Here is a 21,015-nt window from a genome sequence, read left to right as displayed (position 1 = left end):
TAAAAAGAGCTTACCTAACGAACATAGATGATTTTAAAGTGAATTATCATGCTTAACGGGTTACATTTTTGTAAGGAATGACTTATGGATTGGGAGTCAACACTCAGTTAAAAATCCCATGCCTCCCCCTTTTCTCGACCATTGCAAAACCTAATATAAAAAAACTAAAAAGATTTTACAAACCCTAAAAATTACAGACATTTTTTTGGTATTATCTCTCTCTACATTTGTGCATTATGCATTTCCATTTTAGATGTATACTTTTTTCATAAATCAAAACTTGAGTTTTCACTTTCCCTTCATCTCATAAACAAAAAAGAGATAAAACGTAAATAGATCACAACAAAATGAAACTTAAGAGTTCATGTATAGAAAAAATTTAAAACAATAACAAATTTAAGAAAAGAAAATTTTTTCACACGTTTTGTTATCCAAGTTTGAGAAATTCCACTAGTTCAACCTTAATAGCTTCGAATTTTATAAAAAATAGATTTTTCTACACATGTTTTAAAAATGGATATGCGAGCTTGAAACATGTTAAAGATGAAAATGACCTATGGATCCAAACATTTTAAAGAAATAATAAATTCTCATTAAATTCTCTAGTAAACGTGCGGTGGGATATTTACCCGAGTCGAACAAGCCATTATTTTGCCCATTTACAAAAAGCTGGCCTAACAATCATATATGATTGTAAGTGATTTATTATGCGTAACGGACTATTTTTTTGTAAGGAATGACTTATGGTTTAGGAGTCAACACTCAGTTAAAAATCCCCCGCATCTCCCTTTTCCCAACGATGGCAAAACCTAATATATAAAAACTAAAAAAAGTTTACAATCCCTAAAAATTACAAAACACTTTTTGGAATTATCTCTCTCTACATTTCTGTACAGTGAACTTCCATTTTAGATGTATACTTTTTTCTTAAATCAAAACTTGAGTTTTGACTTTCCCTTCATCTCGTAAAAAAAAAAGAGATAAAAGGCAAATAGATCACAAAAAAATTAAAATTTTAGAGTTTTTGTATGGAAAAATATTTCAATAATAAAAAATGTAAGCAAAGAAAATTTATTCACACACCACAGATGAACACAAAAGTTTTGTTATCCAAGTGTGGGAAATTCCACTAGTTCAACCTTAATAGCTTGGAATTTTATAAGAAAGAGATTTTTCTACACAAGTTTGAAAAATGAATATGCATGCTTGAAACATGTTAAAGATACAAATGACCTATGGATCAAAACCTTTTAAAGAGAATAGCAAACACTCATTAAATTCTCGAGTGAACATGCGGTGGGATGTTTACCCGAGTCAAACAAACCCTTATTTTGCCTATTTACAAAAAGTTGACCTACCGATCATAGATGATTGTAAAGCGATTTATCATACGTAACATGCTATATATTTGTAAAGAATGACTTAAGGATTGGGAGTCAACACTCAGTTAATACTCTCCCCCCCCCCCCCCCCCCCCCCCCCTTTTCCCGTCGATCGATAAATCTAATATATAAAAATTAACCAAAGTTTACACTCCCTAAAAATTACATACACTTTTTGGAATTATCCCTCTCTACATTTGTGCACTTTGTATTTCCATTTTAGATGTATACTTTTTTATTAAATCAAAATTTGACTTTTCACTTTCCCTTCTTCTCGTAAACAAAAAAGAGATAAAAGGTAAATAGATCACAACAAAATGAAAATTTTAGAGTTTATGTATAGAAAAATTTTAAAACAATAACAAATGTAAGCAAAGAAAATTTATTCACACAGCACAAATGAACACAAAAGTTTTGTTATCCAAGTTTTGGAAATTCCACTAGTTCAACCTTAATAGCTTCGAATTTTATAAGAAAGAGATTTTTCTACACATGTTTTAAAAATGGATATGCTAGCTTGAAACATATTAAAGATGCAAATGACCTACAGATCCAAACCTTTGAAATAAAATAATAAACTCTCATTAAATTTTCCAGTGAACGTGTAGTGGAATATTTACCTGAGTCAAACAAGCAATTATTTTTTTCGTTTATAAGAAGTTGACCAAACGATCATAGATGATTGTAAAGTGATTCATCATGCGTAACAGGATATATTTTTGTAAGGAATGACTTATGGATTAGAAGCAACACTCAGTTAAAAATCCCCCGCCTCCCCCTTTTCCCGACGATTGCAAAGCCTAATATATAAAAACTAAAAAGAGTATACAATCCCAAAAAATTACAGACACTTTTTGGAATTATCTCTCTCTACATTTGCTCATTGTGCATTTCTATTTTAGATGTATACTTTTTTCTTAAATCAAAACTTGAGTTTTCACTTTCCCTTCATCTCGTAAACAAAAAAGAGATAAAAGGCAAATAGATCACAACAAAAGGAAAATTATAGAGTTTATGTATAGAAAAAATTTAAAACAATAAAAAATGTAAGGAAATAAAATTTATTCACACACCACTGATGAACACAAAATTTTTGTTATCCAAGTTTTGGAAATTCCACTAGTTCAACCCTAATAGCTTGGAATTTTATAAGAAAGTTTTTTCTACACAAGTTTTAAAAATGGAAATGCATGCTTGAAACTTGTTAAGGATGAAAATGACCTATGGATCCAAACCTTTTAAAGAGAATAACAAACACTCATTAAATTCACAAATGAACATGCAGTGGAATATTTACCCGAGTCAAACAAGCCATTATTTTACCCATTTGCAAAAAGCTGACCTACCGATCATAGATGATTGTAAAGTGATTTATTATACGTAACGGGTTACATTTTTGAATGAAATGACTTATGGATTGGGAGCCAACACTCAATTAAAAATCCCGCGCCTCCCCTTTTCCCTGGTATTGCAAAACCTAATAAATAAAAACTAAAAAGAGTTTAGAATCCCTAAAAATTATAGACACTTTTTGGAATTATCTCTCTCTACATTTGTGCATTGTGTATTTCCATTTTAGATGTATACTTTTTTCTTAAATCAAAAACTTGAGTTTTCACTTTCCCTTCATCTCGTCAACAAAAAAGAGATAAAAGGCAAATAGATCACAAAAAAATAAAAAATTTAGAGTTTATGTATGGGCAAAATTTAAAACAATAAAAAATGTAAGGAAAGAAAATTTATTCACACCCCACAGATGAACACAAAAGTTTTGTAATCCAAGTTTGCAAAATTCCACTAGCTCAACCCTAATAGCGAGGAATTTTATAAGAAAGAGATTTTTCTACACTTGTTTTAAAAATAGATATGCATGCTTGAAACATGTTAAAGATGCAAATGACCTATGGAACCAAAACTTTTAAACAGAATAAAAAACAGTCATTAAATTCTCAAGTGAATGTGCGGTGGGATATTTACCCGAGTGAAACAAGCCCTTATTTTTCCCATTTACAAAAAGCTGACCTACCGATCATAGATGATTGTAAAGTGATTTATCATGTGTAAGGGGCAATATTTTTGTACAGAATGACTAATGGATTGGGAGTCAACACTCAGTAAAAAATCCCCCGCCTTCCCCTTTTCCTGACGATTGGAAACTCAAATATATATAAACTAAAAAGATTTTACAATCCCTAAAAATTAAAGACACTTTTAGGAATTGTCTCTCTCTACATTTGTGCACTGTACATTTCTATTTTAGATGTATACTTTTTTTTAAAATCAAAACTTGAGTTATTACTTTCCCTTCATCTCGTTATCAAAAAAGAGATAAAAGGCAAATAGATTACACAACTAAATGAAAATTTTAGAGTTTACGTATGAAAAATATTTAAAACATTAACAAATATAAGCAAAGAAAATTTATTCACCCACCATGGATGAACACAAAATTTTTGTTATCCAAGTTTCTGAAATTCTACTAGTTCAACCCTAATAGCTTGGAATTTTACAAGAAAGAGATTTTTCTACACATGTTTTAAAAATGGATATGCGTGCATGAAACATGTTAAAGATGGAAATGACCTATGGATCCAAACCTTTTAAGGAGAATAACAAACGCTCATTAAATTCTCGAGTGAATGTGCTAGAAAAAGCTGGCCTAACGATCATAGATGATTGTAAAGTCATTTATCATGTGTAACGGGCTATATTTTTGTAAGGAATGACTTATGGATTAGGATTCAACACTTATGCCATTTTTGAAACGGGCTATATTCCGACGATTGAAAAACCTAATATATAAAAACTAAAAAGAGTTTACAATCCCTAAAAATTAAAGACACATTTGGGAATTATCTCTCTCTACATTTGTGCACTGCATTTCCATTTTAGATGTATACTTTCTTCTTAAATGAAAACTTCAGTTTTCACTTTTCCTTCCTCTCTTAAACAAAAAAGAGATAAAAGGCAATTAGATCACAATAAAATGAAAATTTTAGAGTTTATGTATGGAAAAAATTTTAAAAAGTAACAAAGAAAATTTATTCACACAACACAAATGAACACAAATTTTTTGTTATACAAGTTTGGGAAATTCCACTAGTCCAACCATTATGGCTTGGAATATTATAAGAAAGAGATTTTTCTAAAAATGTTTTAAAAATGGATATGCATGCTTGAAACTTGTTATAGATGCAAATGACCTATGGATCCAAACCTTTTTAAAGAGAATAACAAACGCTCAATAAATTCTCAAGTGAACGTGTGGTGGGATATTTACCCGAGTCAAACAAGCCATTATATTCCCTTTTACAAAAATCTAACCTACTGATCATAGATGATTGTAAAGTCATTTATCACGCATAACGGGCTATATTTCTGGAAGGAATGACTTATGGATTGGGAGTCAACACACAGTTAAAAATTCCACGCTTCCCCCTTTTCCTGATGGTTGCAAAACCTAATATATAAAAAATTAAAAAGAGCAACAAATGCTCATTAAATTATCAAGTGAACATGTGATGGGATATTTAACCGAGTCAAACAAGCCATTATTTTGCCCATTTAGAAAAAACTGACCTAACAAACACTGATGATTTGTAAAGTGATTTATTCATCAATCATGTGTAATGGCATATGTTTTTGTAGGAAATGACTTATGGATTGGGAGCCAACACTTAGTTAAAAATCGCCCGCCTCCTCCTTTTCTCGATCATTGCAAAACCTAATATAAAGAAATTTAAAGAGTTTGCAGTCCCTAAAAGTTACAGAGACTTTTTTCAAATTATCTCTAGTGAACGTGCGGTGGGATATTTATCCGAGTCAAATAAGCCTTTATTTTGCCCATTTAAAAAAAGCTGACCCTAACAATCACAGATGATTTTTAAAGTGATTTATTGTACAATCATGCGGAACGGGCTATGTTTTGGCAAGAAATGACTTATGGATTGGGAGTCAACACATAGTTAAAAATCCCCTGCGTCCCCCTTTTTCCCCATCATTGAAAAACCTAATATATAAAAACAAAAAGAGTTTGCAATCCCTAAAAGTTACAGAGACTTTTTGGAATTATCTCTCTCAACATTTGTGCATTTCCATTCCATTTTAGATGTACATTTTTTTAAAAAACAAAACTTTAAGTTTTCACTTGCCGATTCACACGTAAAATAGAAGATTAAGGCAAAATAGATCACGACAAAATGAAAATTTTAGAATTTATATATGGAAAAAATGAAAAACAATAACAAATATTAGTAAAGAAAATTTATTCACACACCACAAACGAACACAAAAATTTTGTTGCCCAAGCTTGGGAAATTCCACTAGTTCAACCCTAATGGCTTGGAATTTGAAGAGAAAGAGATTTCTAACTAATCCTAACATGTTTTAAATATGGATATGCATGCTTGAAAGATGTTAAAGATGAGAATGCCCCATGGGTCCAAAATTTTTAAAGCGAACAACAAATGCTCATAAAATTCTCAAGTGAATGTGCGGTGGGATATTTACCCTAGTCAAACAAGCCATTATTTTGCCCATTTACGAAAGGCTGAGCTAACAATCACAGATGGTGTGTAAAGTGATTTATCGGTCAATCATGCATAACGGGTTGTGTTTTTGTAAGAAATGACTTATGGATTGGGAGTCAACACTCAGTGAAAGATCCCTCGCCTCCCCTTTTCCCTTTCATTCCAAAACCTAATATATAAAAACTAAAAAAGTTTGTAGACCCTAAAAGTTACAGACACTTTTTGAAATTCTCTCTCCCTAAATTTGTGCATTTCCATTCCACTTTAGATGTACACTTTTTCCTTAAATCAAAACTTTGAGTTTTCACTTTCCGATTCTCTCGTAAACAATAAGATAAAGGCAAAAATGATCACAACAAAATGAAAATTTTAGAGTTTATCTATGCAAAAAATAAAAAAAATAAAAAATGTAAGTAAAGGAAATTTATTCACACACTACAAACGAACACAATAGTTTTGATGTCCAAGTTTGGGAAATTCCACTAGTTCAACCCTAATGGCTAGGAATTTGATAAGAAAGAGATTTCTAACTTATCCTAACACGTTTTAAATATGGATATGCATGCTTGAAACATGTTTAAGATGCTAATGTCCTATGGATCCAAACTTTTTAAAGCTAACAAAAAATGTTCATTAAATTCTCAAGTGAACGTGAGGTGGTATATTTACCCGAGTCAAACAAGCCATAATTTTGCCCATTTACAAAAAGCTGACCTAAAAATCACAGATAATTTTTAAAGTGATTTATCGGTCAATCATGCGTAATGGACTATGTTTTTGTAAGAAATGACTTATGGATTGGGAGTCAACACAGTTAAAAATCCCCCGCCTCCCCCTTTTCCATATCATTGCAAAATCAAATATATAAAAACTAAAAGAGTTTGTAGTCCCTAAAAGTTACAAAGACTTTTTGGAATTATCTCTCTCTACTTTTGTGCATTTCAATTCCATTTTAAATGTACACTTCATTCTTAAATGAAAATTTGAGTTTTTACTTTCCAATTCTCTCGTAAACAAAAAGATAAAGGCAAAATAGATCATAAAAAAAATAAAAAATTTAGAGTTTATGCATGGAAAAAATTAAACACAATAATAAATGTACTGAAATAAAATTTATTCACACACCACAAACGAACACAAAAGTTTTGTTGTGCAAGTTTGGGAAATTCTACTTGTTCAACCCTAATGGCTTGGAATATGATAAGAAAGATAGATATTTTTAATTGATCCTAACATCTTTTAATTAAGGATATGCATGCTTCAAACATGTCAAAGATGTAAATGCCCAATGGATCCAAACCTTTTAAAGTTTACCACAAAAGCTCATTAAATTCTCAAGTGATCGTGCAGAGGGATATTTACCTGAGTCAAACAAGCCATTAATTTGCCCATTTAGAAAAAGTTGACCTAACAATCATAGATGATTTGTAAAGTGGTTTAGCGGTCAATCATGTGTAATGGGCTATGTTTTGGTAAGAAATTACTTATGGATTGGGAGTCAACACTCAGTTAAAAATCCCCCGCCTCCCCCTTTTCCTGATCATTGCAAAACATAATACATAAAACCTTAGAGAGGTTGCAATCCCTAAAACTTACAGAGAGTTTTTTTGAATTATCTCTCTATACTTTTGTGCATTTCCTTTTTATTTTAGATGTAGATTTTTTTCTTAAATCCAAACTTTGAGTTTTCACTATCTTATTTTCTCGTAATCAAGAAGATAAAGGCAAAATAGATCACAAAAAAACGAAAATTAAACACAGTAACAAATGTAAGTGAAGAAAATTTATTAACACACCTCAAACGAGCACAAAAGTTTTGTTGTCCAAATTTGGGAAATTCCACTAGTTCAACCCTAAGGGCTTGAAATTTGATAAGAAAAATATTTCTAACTGATCCTAACATGTTTTAAATATGGATATGCATGCTTGAAACATGTTAAATAGGCAAATTCCCTATGGATCCAAACCTTTTAAAGAGAACAAAAAATGTTCAATAAATTATCAAGAGAACGTGCGGTGGGATATTTACCCGAGTCAAACATGCCATTATTTTGCCCATTTACAAAAAACTGACCTAACAATAACAGATTATTTGTATAGTGATTTATTGGTCAATCATATGTAAGGGGCTATGTTTTTGTAGGAAATGACTTATGGATTGCGAGCCAACACTCAGTTAAAAGTCCCCCGCCTCCCCCTTTTCCCAATCATTGCAAAACCTAATATATAAAAACTAAAAGAGTTTGCAGTATCTAAAATTTATAGAGACTTTTTGGAAATTTCTCTCTCTCTAAATTTGTGCATTTCCATTCCATTTTAGATGTACACTTTTTTCTTAAATCAAAACTTTGAGTTTTCACTTTCCGATTCTATCGTAAACAATAAGATAAAGGCAAAAGAGATCACAACAAAATGAAACTTTTAGAGTTTATGTATGGAAAAAAATTAAAAACAATAAAAAATTTAAGAAAATAAAATTTATTCACACACCACAAACGAACGTAAAAGTTTTATTGTCCTAGTTTGGGAAATTCCGCTAGTTCTGCCCAAATGGCTTGGAATTTGATAAGAAAGAGATTTCTAACAGATCCTAACATGTTTTAAATATGGATATGCAAGCTTGAAACATGTTAAATATACAAATTTCCTTTGGATCCGAACCTTTTAAAGCGAACAAGAAATGATCATTAAATTGTCAAGTGAACCTAAGGTGGGATATTTACCTGAGTAAAACAAGCCTTTATTTTGACCATTTGAAAAAATTTGACTAAACAATCAAAGATGATTTGTAAACTGATTTATCAGTCAATCATGCGTGACGAGCTATGTTTTTTTAAGAAATGATTATGGATTGGGAGTCAACAGTCAATTAAGAATCCCCGACCTCCCCCTTTTCCCAATCATTGCAAAACCTAATACATAAAAACAAAAGAGTTTGTTGTCCCTAAAAGTTACAGAGACTTCAAGGAATTATCTCTCTCTATAGTTGTTCATTTCCATTACATTTTAGATGTACATTTTTTTCTTAAATCAAAACTTTGAGTTATCACTTTTCGATTCTCTAGTAAAAGTGAAGATTAAGGCAAAATAGATCACAAAAAAATGAAACATTTAGAGTGTATGTATGGAAAAAAAGAAAAACAATAACAAATGTAAGTAAAGAAAATTTATTCACACACCACAAACGAACACAAAAGTTTTGTTGTCCAAGTTTGGGAAGTTCCTCTAGTTCAACCCTAATGGCTTGGAAATTGATGGGAAAGAGATTTCTAACTGATCATAACATGTTTTAAATATGGATATGCATGCTTGAAACATGTTAAAGATGCAAATACCCAATGGATCCAAAGTTTTTAAAGCGAACAACAAATGCTCATTAAATTGTCAAGGGAACCTCCGATGGGATATTTACCCAAGTCAAACAAGCCATTATTTTGCCCTTCTACAAAAAGCTGACTTAACAATCACAGATGGTTTGTAACATGATTAATAGGTCAATCATGCGTAACGGGCAATGTTTTTGTAAGAAATGACTAATAGATTGGAAATCAACACTCAGTTAAAAATCCCCCGCCTCCCCCTTTTCCAGATCATTGCAAAACCTAATATATTTAAACTAAAAGAGTTTGCAGTCCCTAAAACTTATAGAGACTTTTTGGAATTATCTCTCTACATTTGTGCATTTCCATTCCATTTTATACGTACTCTTTTTTCTTAAATCAAAACATTGAGTTTTCTCTTTCCGATTCTCTTGTAAACAAGAAGATAATGGCAAAATAGATCAACAAAAAGGGAAATTTTATAGTTTATGTATGGAAAAAATTAAAAAGAATAAAAAATATAAGTAAAGAAAATTTATTCACACACCACAAATGAACCCAAAAGTTTTGTTGTCCAAGTTTGGGAAATTCCACTAGTTCAACCTTAATGGCTTGGAATTTGATAAGAAAGAGATTTCTAACTGAACCTAACATGTTTTAAATAAGGATATGCAACATGAAACATGTTAAAGAAGCAAATGCCGTATGGATCCAAACCTTTTAAAGCGAACAACAAATGCTCATTAAATTCTCAAGTGAACGTGCGGTGGGATATTTACTCGAGTCAAACAAGCCATTATTTTGCCCATTTACAAAAAGCTGACCTAACAATCACAGATGATTTTTGAAATGATTAACCGGTCAATCATACGTAATGGGAAATGTTTTTGTAACAAATGACTTATGGATTGGGAGTCAACACTTTGATAAAAATTCCGCACCTCCCCCTTGTCCCGGTTATTGCAAAACCTAATATATAAAAATTAAAAGAGTTCACTGTCCCTAAAAGTTACTGAGACATTTTGGAATTATCTCCCTCTACATTTGTGAATTTCCATTCCATTTTAGTTTTACACTTTTTTCTTCAATCAAAACTATGTGTTTTAACTTTCTGATTCTCTAGTAAACAAGAAGATAAAGGCAAAATAGATCACAACAAAATGAAAATTTTAGAGTTTATATATGAAAAAAATTTAAAACACAAAAAAATGTAAATAAAGAAAATAAATTCACATACCACAAACAAACACAAAATTTTTGTTGTAAAAGTTTGGGAAATTCCACTAGTTCAACCCTAATGGTTTTGAATTTGATAAGAAAGAGATTTCTAACTGATCCTAACATGTTTTAAATATGGATATGCATGCTTGAAACATGTTAAAGATGCAAAGGCCCTATGGATCCAAACCTTTTAAAGTGAACAACCAATGCTCATTAAATTCTCAAGTGAACGTGGGGTAGGATATTTACTTGAGTCAAACCAGCCAATATTTTGCCCATTTACAAAAAGCTGACCGAACAATTACAGATGATTGTAAAGTGATTTATCGGTCAATCAAGCATTACGGGCTATATTTTAGTAAGGAATGACTTATGGATTGGGAGTCAACACTCAGTTAAAAATCCCCCGCCTCTCCTTTTTCCCAACCATCGCAAAACCTAAAATATAAAAACTAAAAGAGTTTACAATCCCTAAAATTTACATAGCGTTTTTGGAATTATCTTTCGCGATATTTGTGCATTTTCATTCCATTTTAGATGTATACTTTTTTCTTAAATCAAAACTTTGAGTTTTGACTTTTCAATTCTCATGTAAATAAGAAGATAAAGGCAAAATAGATCACAACAAAATGAATTTTTTTGAGTTTATGTATGAAAAAATTTAAAAAAAAAAAATTTAAGTAAAGAAAAATTATTCACACACCTCAAATGAACACAAAATTTTTTTTGTCCAAGTTTGGGAAATTTCTCTAGTTCAACCCTAATGGCTTGGAATTAGATAAGGAAGAGATTTCTAACTAATAATAACATGTTTTAAATATGGATATGCATTCTTGAAACATGTTAAATATGTAAATTCCCTATGGAACCACACGTTTTAAAGGGAACAAGAAATGCTCAATAAATTCTCAAGTGAACTTGTAGTGGGATATTTACCCAAGTCAAACAAGCCATTATTTTGCCCATTTACAAAAAGCTGACCTGACAATCACAGATGATTTTTACAGTGATTTAGTGATCAATCATGTGTAACGGGCTGTGTTTTTGTAAGATATGACTTATGGATTGGGAGTCAACACTCAGTTAAAAATCCTTCGCCTCCCCCTTTTTGCGATCTTTGCAAAACCTAATATATAAAAACTAAAAGAGTTTGCAATCCCTAAAAGTTACGTAGAATTTTTGGAATAATCTCTCACTTTATTTGTGCATTTAAAATCCATTTAAGATGCACACTTTTTTCTTAAATTAAAACGTTGAGTTTTTACTTTCCGATTCTCTCATAAACAAGAAGATAAAGGCAAAATAGATCACAACAAAATAAAATTTTTAGAGTTTATGTATGGAAAAATTAAAAAAATAAAAAATTTAAGTAAATAAAATTTATTCACTCACCACATACGAACACAAATTTTTTTTTGTCTCAATAATGGAAATTCCACCAGTTCTACCCTAATGGCTTGGAATTTGATAAGAAAGAGATTTCTAACTGATCCTAACACGTTTTAAATATGGATATGCATGCTTGAAAGAATAAAATGCCCTTTGTATCCATACCTATTAAAGCTAACAACAAATGCTCATTAAATTCTCAAGTGATTGTGTGGTGGGATATTTACTCGAGTCAAACAAGCCATTATTTTCCCCATTTTAAAAAAGCTGAACTAACAATCACAAATGATTTTTAAAGTGATTTATCGATCAATCATGCATAACAGGCTGTGTTTTTGTAAGAAACGACTAATGAATTGGGAGTCAAGACTCAGTTAAAGATCCCCGCTTCCCCCTATTCCCGATCATTGTGAAACCTAATATATAAAAACTTAAAGAGTTTCTAGTCCCTAAAAGTTACAGAGACTTATTAGGATTATCTCTCCCTATATTTGTGCATTTCCATTCCATTTTAGATTAAATTTTTTTCTTAAATCAAAACATTTAGTTTTCACTTTCCGATTTTCTCGCAAACAAGAAGATAAAGGCAAAATAGATCACAACAAAATGAAAATTTTAGAGTTTATGTAAGGAAAAAATTATAAACAATAACAAATGTAAGTAAATAAAATTTATTCACACACCACAAACGAAAACAAAAGTTTTGTTGTCCAAGTTTTGGAAGTTCCACTACTTCAACCCTAAAGGCTTTGAATTTTATAAGAAAGAGTTTTCTAATTGATCCTAACGTGTTTTAAATATGGATATGAAGGCTTGAAACATGTTAAAGATGCAAATGCCCAATGGATCCATAACTTTTTAAATCGAACAACAAATGCTCATTAGATTCTCAAGTGTACATGCGGTGGGATATTTAATCGAGTCAAACAAGCCATTATTTTGCCCATTTACAAAAAGCTTACCTAACAATCACAAATGATTTTTAGAGCAATTTTTCAGTCAATCATGCATATCGGGCAACATTTTCTTAAGAAATGACTTAGAGATTGGGAGTTAACACTCAGTTAAAAGTCCCCCGACTCCCCCATTTTTCAACCATTGCAAAACCTAAAATATAAAAACTAAAAGAGTTTTCAGACCCTAAAAGTTACAAAGACTTTTTGGAATTATCTCTCTCGACATTTGTGCATTTCCATTCCATTTTAAATGTACACTTTTTTCTTAAATCAAAACATTGAGTTTTCACTTTTCGATTCTCTCAGAAAGAAGAAGATAAAGGCAAAATAGATCGCAACAAAATGAAAATTTTAGAGTTTATTTATGGAAAAATTACAAGCAATAAAAAATATAAGTAAAGAAAATTTATTCACACACAACCAATGAACACAAAATTTTTGTTGTCCAAGTTTGGGAAATTCCACTTGTTCTACCCTAATGGCTTGGAATTTGATAAGAAAGAGATTGCTAACTGATCATAACATGTTTTAAATATAGATATGTATGCTTGAAACATATTAAAGATGCAAATGACCTATGGATCCAAAACTTTTAAAGGGAACAACAAATGCTCAATAAATTTTCAAACGAACGTGCAGTGGGACATTTACCTGAGTCAAACAAGCCATTATTTTGCCCATTTACAAAAAACTGATCTAACAATCACAGAGGATTTTTAAGTAATTAATCGGTCAATCATGCATAACGGGCAATGTTTTTTGTAAGAAATGACTTATGGATTGGGAGTCAACACATAGTTAATAATCCTCTGCCTCCCCCATTTAGCGATCATTGCATAACCTAATATATAAAAAATAAAAGATTTTGCTGTCCCTAAAAGTTATAGAAACTTTTTGGAATTTTATCTCTCTATAATTGTGCATTTCCAATCCATTTTAGATGTACATTTTTTTCTTAAATCAAAACTTTGAGTTTTTACTTTCCGATTCTCTCATAAAGAAGAAGATTAAGGCAAAATAGATCACAACAAAATAAATATTTTAGAGCTTTTGTATGGAAAAAATTAAGGCCAATAACCAATTTATGCCAAGAAAATTTATTCACACAGCACAAATGAACACAAAAGTTTTGTTGTCCAAGTTATGGAAATTCTACTAGTTCAACCCTAATGGCTTGGAATTTGATAAGAAAGAGATTTATAACTGATCCTAACATGTTTTAAATATGGATATGCATGCTTGAAAGAATTTAAAGATGCAAATGTCATATGGATCCAAACCTTTTAAAGCGAACAACCAATGCTCATTAAATTCTCAAGTGAACGTGCGGTAGGATATTTACCCGAGTCAAACAAGCCATTATTTTCCCCATTTAAAAAAACCTCAACTAACAATCACAGATGATTTGAAAAGTGATTTATAGGTGAATCATGCGTAACGGGCTATGTTTTAGTAAGAAATGACTAACGGATTAGGACTCAAGACAGAGTTAAAGATCCCCCGCTTCCCCTTTTCTCGTTCATTGCAAAACCTAATATATAAAAAACTTAAAGAGTTTTCAGTCCATAAAAGTTACAAAGACTTCTTGGAATTATCTCTTTCTATTTTTGTGCATTTCCATTCCATTTTAGATGTACAATTTTTCTTCAATAAAAACTTTGAGTTTTCACTTTCCGATTTTCTTGTCAACAAGACCGTAAAGGTAAAATAGATGACAACAAAATGAAAATTTTAGAGTTTATGTATGGAAAAAAATAATCATAATAACAAATTTAAGTAAATAAATTTTTTTCACACACCACAAACGAACACAAATGTTTTATTGTCCTAGTTTGGGAAGTTCCACTAGTTCAACCCTACTGGCTTTGAATTTGATAAGAAAGAGATTTTTAACTGATCCTAACATATTTTAAATATGGATATGCATGCATGAAACTTGTTAAAGATGCAAATTCCCTATGGATCCAAACCTTTTAAAGCTAACAACAAATGATCATTAAATTCTCAAGTGAACATGCGGTGGGATATTTGCCCGAGTAAAAAAAGTCAATATTTTGCCCATTTACAAAAAGCTGACCTAACAATAAAAGATGATTTTTAAAGTGATTTATCGGTCGGTCATGCGTAATGGGCTATGTTTTTGTAAGAAATGACTTATGGATTGGAGGTCAAGACTAAGTTAAAAATCCCCCGCCTCCCCCTTTTCCCGATTATTGCAAAACCTAGTATATAAAAACTAATAGAGTTTGCAGTCCCTAAAGTTAAAGAGACCTTTTGGAATTATCACTCTCTACATTTGTGCTTTTTCAATCCATTTTATATGTACACTTTTTTCTTAAATTAAAACTTTGAGTTTTCACTTTCCGATTCTCTCGTAAACAAGAAGACAAAGGCAAAATAGATCACAACAAAATGAAAATTTTAGAGTTTATGGATGGAAAAAATTAAAAAGAATAACAAATGAATGTAAAGAAAATTTATTCACACACCATAAACGAACACAAAAGCTTTGTTGTCCAAGTTTGGGAAATTCCACTAGTTCAACCCAAATGGTTTGGATTTTGATAAGAAATAGAATTATAACTGAACCTATCATGTTTTAAATATGGATATGCATGTTTGAAACATGTTAAAGATGCAAATGCCCTATGGATCCAAAAATTTTCAATTGAACAACAAATGCTCATTAAATTCTCAAGTAAACGTGAGGTGGGATGTTTACCCGAGTCAAACAAGCCATTATTTTGCCCATTTACAAAAGTTGACCTAACAATAATAGATGATTTGTGAAGTGATTAACCGATCAATCATGCGTAACGATCTATTTTTGTTTAAGAAATAACTTATGGATTGGGAGTCAACAGTCAGTTAAAAATCCCCGACCTACCCCTTTTGCCGATCATTGCAAAGCATAATATATAAAAACTAAAAGAGTTTGCAGTCCCGAAAAGTTTCTGAGTGTTTATGGAATTATCTCTCTCTACATTTGTGCATTTCCATTCCATTTTAGATGCACACTTTTTTCTTAAATCAAAACTTTGAGTTTTCAATTTCCGATTCTCTCATAAACAAGAAGATAAAGGCAAAATAGACTACAACAAAATGAAAAATTTATAGTTTATGTATGGAAAAAATTAAACACAATAAAAAATGTAAGTAATGAAAATTTATTCACACACGACAAACGAACACAAAAATTTTGTTGTCCAAGTTTGGGAAATTCCATTAGTTTAACCCTAATGGCTAGGAATTTGATAAGAAAGAGATTTCTAATTGATTCTGACAAGTTTTAAATATGGATATGCATGCTTGAATGAAGTTAAAGATTCAAATGCCCTATGGATCCAAACCTATTAAATCGAACAACAAAAGCTCATTTTATTCTCATGTGAACGAGCGGTGGGATATTTACTCGAGTCAAACCAGCCATTATTTTGCTTATTTACAAAAAAATGACCTAACAATAGCGAATCATTTTTAAAGTGATTTATCAGTCAATCATGTGTAACGGGCTATGTTTTGGTAAGAAATGACTTATAGATTGGGAGTCAACACTTATTTAAAAATCCCCCGCCTCCCCCTTTTCTCGGTCATTGCAAAACCTAAAATATAAAAACTAAAAGAGTTTGTAGTCCATAAAAATTATAGAGAATTTTTGAAAATTTCTATATCTACATTTTTTCATTTCCATTCCATTTTAGATGTACACTTTTTTCTTAAATCAAAACTTTGAGTTTTCTTTTCGATTCTCTCGTAAAAAAGAAGATTAAGGCAAAATAGATCACAACAAAATGAAAATTTTAGAGTTTATGTATGGAAAAAATTATAAATGATAACGAATTGAAGTAAAGAAAATTTAATCACACACCCCAAACGAACACAAAATTTTTGTTGTCCAAGTTTGGGAAATTCCACTAGTTCAACCCTAATGGCATGAAACTTTATGAGAAACAGATTTATAACTGATCCTAAGATGTTTTAAATATGGATATGCATGCTTGAAACATGTTAAACTTGAAAATGCCCTATGGATCCAAAAAATTTGAAGCAAACAACAAATGCTCATTAAATTCTCAAGTGAACGTGTGGTGGGAAATTTACCCTAGTCAAACAAGCCATTATTTTGCCCATTTACAAAAAGCTGACATGACAATCACAAATGATTTGTAAAGTGATTAATGGTCAATCATGTATAACGGGCAACGTTTTTAGAAGAAATGACTTATGGATTGGGAGTCAAAACTAAGTTCAAAATCCCTCGCCGCCCCCTTTTCTCATTCATTGCAAAACCTAATATATAAAAACTAAATGAGTTTGTTGTCCCTAAAAGTTACAGAGACTTTTTGGAATTATCTCTCTACATTTGTGCATTTACATTCCATTTTATATGTACTTTTTTTCTTAAATCATAACTATGAGTTTTCACTTTCCGATTCTCTCGTAAACAAGAAGATAAACACAAAATAGATCACAAAAAAATGTAAATTTTAGAGTTTATGTATGGTAAAAATTAAAAAGAATAACAAATGTAAGTAAAGAAAATTTATTCACACACCACAAACGAACAAAAAAATTTTGGTGTCGAAGTTTTGGAAATTCCACTAGTTCAACCCTAATTGTTTGGAATTTGATAGGAAAGAGATTTCTAACTGAACCTTACGTATTTTAAATATGGATATGCATGCTTCAAACATGTTAAAGATGCAAATTCCCTATGGATCAAAACCTTTTAAAGCGAACAACAAATGCTCATTAAATTCTCAAGTGAACGTCCAGTGTGAAATTTACCCAAGTCAACCAAGCCATTATTTTGCCCATTTACAAAAAGCTGACCTAACAATCACATATGATTTCTGAAGTGCTTAACCGGTCAATCATACATAATAGGCAATGTTTTTGTTAGAAATGACTGATGGATTGGGAGTCAACACTCCATTAAAAATCCCATGCCTCCCCCTTTTTGGAATTATCTTTCTCTACATTTGTGTATTTCCATTCATTTTAGATGTACACTTTTTTCTTAAATCAAAACTATGAGTTTTAACTTTCAATTTCTCAAGTAAACAAGAAGATAAAGGCAAAATAGATCACAAAAAAATGAAAATTTTAGAATTTATGTATGGAAAAAATTATAAACAAAAATAAACGTAAGTAAAGAAAATTTATTCACACAGCAAAAACGAACACAAAATTTTTGTTGTCCAAGTTTGGGAAATTCCACTTGTTCAACCCTTATGGCATGCAATTTGATAAGAAAGAGAATTCTAAATGATCCTAACATGTTTTAAATATGGATATGGATGCTAGATACATGTTAAAGATGCAAATGCCCAATGGATCCAAACCTTTTAAAGCGAAAAAGAAATGCTCATTGAATTCGCAAGTGAACGTGCGGTGGGATATTTACCCGAGTCAAACAAGCCATTATTTTGCCCATTTAAAAAAAGTTGATCTAACAAACACAGATGATTTGTCAAGTGATTTACCGGTCAATCATGCATACCGGCTATGTTTTTGTTAGAAATGACCTATGGATTGGGAGTCAGCACTCAATTAAAAATCACCGCCTCCCCCTTTTCCCGATCATTGCAAAAACTAATATATAAAAACTAAAAGAGTTTGTAATCCCTAATAGTTACAGAGACTGTTTGGAATTATCTCTCTCTACATTTGTGCATTTCCAATCCATTTTAGATGTACACTTTTTTCTTAAAAAAAACTATGAGTTTTCACTTTCCGATTCTCTCGTAAACAAGAAGATAAAGACAAAATAGATCAGAAAAAAATGAAAATTTTAGAGTTTCTGTATGAAAAAAATTAAAAAGATTAACAATTGTAAGTAAAAAAAAATTATTCACACACCACAAACGAACACAAAATTTTTGCTGTCCAAGTTTGGGAAATTCCACTAGTTCAACCCTAATGGCATGAAACTTTATGAGAAACAGATTTATAACTGATCCTAACATGTTTTAAATATGGATATGCATGCTTGATACATGTTAAACTTGAAAATGCCCTATGGATCCAAAAAATTTGAAGCGAACAACAAATGCTCATTAAATTCTCAAGTGAAAGTGTGGTGGGAAATTTACCCTAGTCAAACAAGCCATTATTTTGCCCATTTACAAAAAGCTGACATGACAATCACAAATGATTTGTAAAGTGATTAATCGGTCAATCATGTATAACAGGCAATGTTTTTGGAAGAAATGACTTATGGATTGGGAGTCAACACTAAGTTCAAAATCCCTCGCCTCCCCCTTTTCCCATTCATTGCAAAACCTAATATATAAAAAATAAATGAGTTTGTTGTCCCTAAAAGTTACAGAGACTTTTTGGAATTATCTCTCTACATTTGTGTATTTCCATTCATTTTAGATGTACACTTTTTTCTTAAATCAAAACTATGAGTTTTAACTTTCAATTTCTCAAGTAAACAAGAAGATAAAGGCAAAATAGATCACAACAAAATGAAAATTTTAGAGTTTATGTATGGAAAAAATTATAAACAAAAACAAACGTAAGTAAAGAAAATTTATTCACACAGCAAAAACGAACCCAAAATTTTTGTTGTCCAAGTTTGGGAAATTCCACTTGTTCAACCCTTATGGCATGCAATTTGATAAGAAAAAGAATTCTAAATGATCCTAACATGTTTTAAATATGGATATGGATGCTAGATACATGTTAAAGATGCAAATGCCCAATGGATCCAAACCTTTTAAAGCGAAAAAGAAATGCTCATTGAATTCCCAAGTGAACTTGCGGTGGGATATTTACCTAAGTCAAACAAGCCATTATTTTGCCCATTTAAAAAAAGTTGACCTAACAATCACAGATGATTTGTCAAGTGATTTACCGGTCAATCATGCATACCGGCTTTGTTTTTGCTGGAAATGACCTATGGATTGGGAGTCAGCACTCAATTAAAAATCCACCGCCTCCCCCTTTTCCCGATCATTGCAAAAACTAATATATAAAAACTAAAAGAGTTTGTAGTCCCTAATAGTTACAAAGACTTTTTGGAATTATCTCTCTCTACATTTGTGCATTTCCAATCCATTTTAGATATACACTTTTTTCTTAAATCATAACTATGAGTATTCACTTTCCGATTCTCTCGTAAACAAGAAGATAAAGACACAATAGATCAGAAAAAAATGAAAATTTCAGAGTTTCTGTCTGGAAAAAATTAAAAAGAATAACAATTGTAAATAAAAATAATTTATTCACACACCACAAACGAACACAAAAATTTTTCTATCCAAGTTTGGGAAATTTCACTAGTTCAACCCTAATGTCTTGGAATTTGATTAGAAAGAGCTTTCTAACTGATCCTAGAATGTTTTAAATATGGATATGCATGCTTGAAACATGTTAAAGATGCAAATGCCCTATGGATCCAAACCTTTTAAAGGGAACAACAAATGCTCATTAAATTCTCAAGTGAACGTGCAGAGGGATATTTACCTGAGTCAAACAAGCCATTATTTTGCCATTTACAAAAAGTTGACCTAACAATCACGGATGATTTTTAAAGTGATTTAGCAGTCAGTCATGCATAATGGGCTGTGTTTTTGTAAGATATGACTTATGTATTGCAAGTCAATACTCAGATAAAAATCCTTCGCTTCCTCCTTTTCACGATCATTGCAAAACCAAATATATAAAAACTAAAAGAGTTTGCAGTTCCTAAAAGTTACAGAGACTTTTTGGAATTATCTCTCTCTATATTTGTGCATTTCAAATCTATTTTAGATATACACTTTTTTCTTAAATCAAAACTTTGAGTTTTTACTTTCCGATTCTCTCATAAAAAAGTAGATAAAGGCAAAATAGATGACAACAAAATAAATATTTTAGAGTTTACGTATGGAAAAAATTTAAAAAAATAACAAATTTAAGCAAAGAAAATTTATTCACACACCACAAACGAACAAAAATGTTTTGTTGTCCAACTTATGGAAATTCCACTAGTTCTACCCTAATGGCTTGGAATTTGATAAGAAAGAGATTTCTAACTGATCCTAACATGTTTAAATATGGATATGCATGCTTGAAAGAAGTTAAATAGGCAAATGCCTTATGGATTCAAACCTGTTAAAGCGAACAACAAATGCTCATTAAATTCTCAAGTGAATGAGTGGAGGGATATTTACCCGAGTCATACAAGCCATTATTTTTCCACTTTACAAATAGTTTAACCAACAATCAC

This window comes from Aristolochia californica, unplaced genomic scaffold (assembly GCF_029961685.1).
Source record: "Aristolochia californica isolate CCGP_79_NKW_82.1479 unplaced genomic scaffold, dmAriCali1.0.hap1 SCAF_11, whole genome shotgun sequence".
Taxonomy (NCBI): Eukaryota; Viridiplantae; Streptophyta; class Magnoliopsida; order Piperales; family Aristolochiaceae; genus Aristolochia; species Aristolochia californica.
This window is presented reverse-complemented; position numbering follows the sequence as displayed.